This window comes from Nannospalax galili, unplaced genomic scaffold, assembly GCF_000622305.1.
Source record: "Nannospalax galili isolate Female #2095 unplaced genomic scaffold, S.galili_v1.0 scaffold1854, whole genome shotgun sequence".
Taxonomy (NCBI): Eukaryota; Metazoa; Chordata; class Mammalia; order Rodentia; family Spalacidae; genus Nannospalax; species Nannospalax galili.
The window spans coordinates 52,566-58,813 of NW_008334363.1; the positions used below are offsets into that span (position 1 = coordinate 52,566).

The 6,248-nt window shown below is 44.4% G+C and overlaps 1 pseudogene; it reads left to right on the forward strand.

Moving 5' to 3' along the window:
• Positions 1 to 3,395: 3,395 nt before the first annotated feature.
• Positions 3,396 to 3,709, forward strand: LOC103731010 (annotated as a pseudogene).
• Positions 3,710 to 6,248: the final 2,539 nt, after the last annotated feature.

Here is a 6,248-nt window from a genome sequence, read left to right on the forward strand (position 1 = left end):
CTAGTGGTGAGAGGCAGTCAACTTCCAGGACAGGATGAGCTTCCCCAAGATGAGGGTCTTTTCCTGAGAGTTTCTAAATGCACACAAGCCCCCTTTACTGCCAGAGAATCCCCAGTCCCTGTCCCCATAACAGGACATCTTACCTGCCTGGGATCTAGCTCTGGTTCTAGTACCGCCCTCTTGGAACCCAGCCCTGAACCCTCTCAGGCACCTACCCCAGGCCTCCTCCTTTTTGGGTGCTGCCTTCTTGGACTCCTGGTCCTCCAGAAGTGACAGGAGCTCTTGGATTTGGACAGCCAGGGCTGAGGAAGGCATGTTGACTTGCATATAGTTCATCAGCCGATTCAGAGTGACCAGGTCTGGAGACTCAGAAAAATCACCTGGCAGTTTTTCCATCCACAATCCCAGAAAGAAGCATATGGTGCTGTGGTAGGTTGGCATGGAGCAGAGTTAGAAGCCTGGCTGCTCTTTGCCAAGGCCGCTGTGTTCCCATGCAGACAAGCAAAGACTGTCCAGTCAATGTGCAGTAGGGTACGGTTGTCAGAAATATGAGGGCAATGTGTAGAGGTAGGTCCGACACTTTCAGTCTCCTAGACTGGGTAAACTTGGCTGTGCTGGGCCGTGGAGAGGATGGATTCTCACAGGACCTGACTCTTAGCTGCATCCTCTTTACTCCTCTGAACCAAGGAGCCCACTAAGATCTCTATTTTCTCCTGCAGGTGAAGTTCCAGGCATATCCCTTTAGCGGAAATCTTAAGATGAGTGTGCATAGCAACTCTCTAGAGCTGTGTAGCACTCAACTCTAGACCCCAATTTTCCAGTCTGCAGATGGGAGCTTACCCCCCTTTACCCAAAGCTTTACCAAAGCTGTTTGCTGGTCCTCCTCACTGTCTAGCTGGAAGGATGTGTACCTGCATCATTAGAAAAGGATGCACCCCTAAGTCCATGAGTCCCCCATCTGCCGGGAGATCTAGAGGGGCTGGCTGAATCTGGGACAGGAAGAGAAGCCTTGACTGGGGTGGGAAGGGTTTATCTCTGTGTTGTTCTATGAGTTCGGAGGGCTGGGAAATGAGCCTGCAGTGGCAGAGGATTCCGGATCTTCACGCCACAAGTGAACCCAAGGCTGCTTCTTTCTTGTTTCCTCAGTTAGCACAGGGCATCTTGGTGAGGCCCTGGGTGTCTTTGTCTTTATTTATCCCTTCGTTTATCCTATGTACCCCCCAGATGGGGTCTGGAACCTTCTTTACAAATGGCAAAGGAGCTTTCCCAAAACCTACAAAACTAAAGGCTTGACACAGTTCTTCTCAGGGGAGTGAAATGCACAAACTAGGGTCCCCCATTCCTGGCTAGGCCACTTTGAAGGGCTAGGCCCAGGGCCAGCACTGACAGGGTGAAACCCCATTTCATCTTGACAAAAGCCTTTGAGAGCAAACAGCCTCAGAGAAGAGCAGGGCTCCCATAAAACCAAATCAGGAGGCCTGAGCTCCGCCCCCAGACTTGGACATGGCCACTCACCGTTTCAGTACCAGGTCCAGTATCTGCCAGGTAGTGAGTGGCATACCTTGGGTAGATACCAAGGAATGTAGAGACAAACAGGTAGTCTCCATTCTGCACAGCAGTGGCCAGGTAGCTCACCAACTTCTCCATGTAGCCTGGACTGTTGGGCCTGAACCTGCAAAGCTCATACAGGGTGAAGCCTGGCTCCTGTTCACCTGAGGAGGGGCCAAGGAGGGAAGTGTCAAATATGGGAGTTCTAGCAGACTTCCCAATGATTTATTGCCATACACTGATATCAAAAGCAGATATTAAGAAATGTTCTCAGTATTCATACTCTGCTTTCCTACCACACAGAGGAACTGTCATGGACCTGACGGATCCAAACGATTTCCTGCTATTGGCTGGCCAGTGTTACCTGTGTGTGCCTGTGGAAAAATGGCCAGAGACGCTGGGCTAGAGGGTGCATCCAGTGTCTCCAAAGGTGGCCAAGGCCCTTATTCTTGGATCTCCTGGGGCCTGTTCCTCCAGAATTCATGAAACAGCAAGAGAATATTGGCTCTCCTCAGGATCTCCAAACAAGTGAGACAATTCAGGCTTTCATGGTCTGGTTACCTGGTAACCAGGATTCTGAGTTGTCTTTGGACTATTGCCAAAGAAATGAGGTTACTTCCTGGGGTCCTTAGACCTCAGCCTCTTCCTCAGATAGGATCTTCTGTAAGGCTGCCTGGGATGCTGAGTACCCTCCTTCTCCCTTTGTATGTGGACCATGGGCACAGTTCCATAAGTATATTCATGCCACCACACCTACCACACCGGGCTGGGAAGCCTGACTTTAGCAGCCCTTGGCTTTGAGGAAGTAGAGCTGGTTTCCAGCCCATCCCCTCCATACCTGTGTGTCACCCCAGACAACCTCTAAAGGTTTTCCCATGGTCCCCACCTGCTTCCTGAAGACTTTTTATCATTTAGTTTCTAGTATGTTAGATATATGTGACACTAGATTCCTGTATTACTTGAGGTGAAGGCACAGACACATAAGTTCACACACTTGCATCCATTTGTTCATACGTGCCCCTAAGACCCAATCACAAGTACACAGGAACCAGGCCATGCAAAAGGGTTTAGCTTTAGTTCTGATTAGATTTAGGTATGCATTAGGGTTGTTTAGGTTGTGGTTAGGGTTGGGGTGTTAAATGGAAGCCAATTCTATGCACTCCTGTTTAGTTTTGCCTTTTACTTAGAGGAGCAGGTTGGGTTCCTTTTTTTTTTTCCCATACTTTCTACTGTTTATTCCTTTTCGATATCTTTATGCAAAACACTGCCTCTTCTATGTTCCTAGGAAAACTAACTGCAGACTGTGTTCTGATGGTAACATGTGTGCCACACTACTGCTAATACTTTTGGTACCCCCAAGGGAAAGTGTGGACTCACTCTAGACTTTGATAAAAATGACTTTCCATATTTAATTCTTTGATTACTAACTTAAACTGAATACACATTTAAGTTTCTAACTGGTCGAAGATAAAATTAGAAGTTTAAAAAAAATCAAAGTAAAATCATATAAGGAAGGAAGGAACACCCCTTGATGATGAGATGTGAGCTTTATAAGCCAAATAAATCCTTTCTCCCCCCCGCCAAAAAAAAAGAAAGAAGGAAAAAAAAGGACAAAAGTCAGCACAACTTAGTTTGGTAGTTGAAAATAGGTAGAAATCACTAAATTTATATGTTGCCTATTTAACAAAAACTTAGAATGCAAAAACATCTAAATGCTTTTAAAAAGAGAAATTGTACCTTTCCTCAGCCACTACCAAAGTGCTCAGTCCTTCTGAAGAAGCCAAGGCCACACTGGGATGAGGCCCTCACTTCATCCTGCAGCTAGCATCACCCCTACAGTCCACAGCATGGCCTCCATGTTCGAGCTCGCCTGCATCTCCTCCACCCTCATCTTGCATGAGGACATGGTCACCATGACAGAGGATAAGAGCAATGCTCTTATTAAAGCAGCTGCTGTCAATGTTGAACCTTTTTGACTTGGCTTGTTTGCAAAGGCCCTGGCCACTGTCAACATCTGCAATGTAGGGGCTGGTGGGCCTCTCCAGCAGGTGGTCCTGCCCCCTCTGCTGCTGCTGTCCCAGCCAAGGACAAGAAAATGGAAGCAAAGAAAGAAGAATCGGAGGAGTCTGGTGATGACATGGGCTTTGGTCTTTTTGACTAAACCTTTTGTTAACGTGTTCAATAAAAAGCTGGACCTTTTGGTCTGATAAGTTGAAAAAAAAAATTGTAGAACAAAAGGACAGAAAATGTTGAAAGTCAGCACAGAAAAGCACATGTCAAGAACATGTAAATAAAAAGAAGTCAGTGGTACACTGTCATGACTAGGTTTAAAGGCAGCCATGCAACACTTTTACTAGGTTTACTGTGAGCCAGGACTTAAAGCCTGTGGCTAGGGAAGTCATAGGTTTGAAGGGGAAGTGACTTCTATTGTTTTATTAGATACAACTATGTACCTGTCAAACTGCATTCTAAACCGGTGTTTATGACCATAACTCACTGTTGCAGTCAGCCACAAGTGATCATGGGAAGAAACTTCTTTTACTAATGATGGTGTATTGCAGAGACTCTATTCACCCATTAAGGGTTGGAGACTTAGGGGCTGTAGCTGTGGCACAGTGCACCAATGATTGACTTTAGACAGAACCTTCATCACCCCCTTCAATGTTTGGGGAACATGGTGGAATGCAGAGCAGAAAGTATGTAAGGGCTGGTGAACTGGGTGGATTGTTACATATCCCTAAGCTCAGAAAGTAAACACAAAAGCTTCAGAAAGTCCCTGAAACTGACCAGATTCACTGGGCCCTTTCCTCCCCTAATTTTTATAAACAGTAAGGACTGCTGACAAACACTCTCAGAACAGAGAAACTGCCTGGAAGAGGCATAAACCAACTGATATGTCAGTAGGAGACACTCTCCAACCTGTCAGACTGCCTGCAAGTTGTGCCGTGAGCCATCACTCATGGTAGAATGGGTATTGGTGATGCAGCTTCCTTTGAGTTATTTATACTCTTGTAAGTAACCCCTCATCCATAGTCCTACAAGTAACCCCAATAAAACTCATTGATTCACCAAGTTGGAATTTGGTGGTATCCTTACTTTGTCTGGTCTATTGTCAGTTCTCTATCTGGGGTAAGTAGATATTTTGTCACTTTTTCCCAGGAATAGTGTATACACAACCACCACCACCACCACACACATATGCACACACACTATAAATAATTAAACAAATACATAAATTAAAAGTAATTCATGTAGTAAGACTCTTTCTAGAGCAGGTTTGTTTTACCTGATTTTCTTCAAGGCTTTTTCTCACAGATTAGAAGAGATTGCAAAGGATTGAGAGGGAAAAAACAAAGCCAGAATTTGGATCCTGTACTTGAGTTTTGGTTCAGTAATCCCCAAACATCTTATTTTTTTCTGTGAGTTGAAGGTAGACACAAAGGCAAGGTCTGTGAAGAGACTCCCCTAGTGGTGAGATTTGCCTTTGCCATAGATAAGTTCCAGGCCTCCGGTGAATGTCTGACCCAAAAGTGGTACCAAACTCTGTATGTACTGTTTTTTTTCATATATGTACATACCTATGACATAATTTGATATAAAAAGAAGGTGCAAGCCAAAATAAACTCATCTTCCTTTAAAAAAAAAAGAAGGCACAGTAAGAGGTTAACAACAATAAAATCAAATAAACCAAATGTAGCTGTCTACTATGTTATGTGAATGATATGAAATTTGGTCTCTTTAACAGCAGTTTGTTATACTATAGATATGAGGGACAAGGACTTACACAGATCCCTGGCAGGCAGACAGACAGGCAAAAGAAGCTCGAAGGAAATTAGTGTACACATCCCTTAAACGTTACGATTGCAAACTTACTGCTTCTTCCTAAGACCTAGTGGTCAGTGTTCACAGGAAGGGTCTGTTTAGTGAGACTTTCAAAGATCCATAAGGGGGATTCCTGTAGGAACCAATCAATGTCCTTTTTGTCTGGATTATCTAATCTTCCTGGATTATCTAATCCTCCTGGATAGCCCAAACCAGCCAAGTGAAAAAGGGAACTCATCCTATTTCCAAACATAAAAACCCAGACCTTCTGAGGACACTTGAACATCAGCTCTGTTCCCTCCCAATATGGAGGAGTTTGTCTCCTTGTGTGCTTTGCTGGGTGTGAGCGTCTACTTTCAATAAAACCTGAGTGATTGCTGAGTCTTGCTTTTGCTGACTTTTATTCTTTAAATCAGATGAGAAAATAAATCTGTTACTGAAACTTAGATGACCTCACCGTGAAGAAATTAGACAGTAGCAACCTTAGAAAACTCCACCCCCAAATCTATACTGAGAATTTTTGACTTTTTAAGAAGGAAGCTCTTTACAGCGTCTCCATGCCACGTCTGGATGGCCAACCTCACTATTCTTTTCTTTTGCTGCCACTATTACGCAAACTGAGGGTGAGTAGAACACAGGGACTGCCATAATACAACCAGAATCTGATAACCACGACCATTCAGTTCACTGTGACCTATTAAGTCTCTTAACATGGCTTGTCTGAGAAACAATCACCCTAAAATTATAACAACAAATTCTAGAGACTAATGAATACAAAAGTTTTTAATGTGCCATTCTGTAGAAAGGAGCACTGGCACAGAAAAGAGGCGAAAACCAGTGTGCCTGGCACCTCTTTGCATTTATTGGCTTTCCTTTGT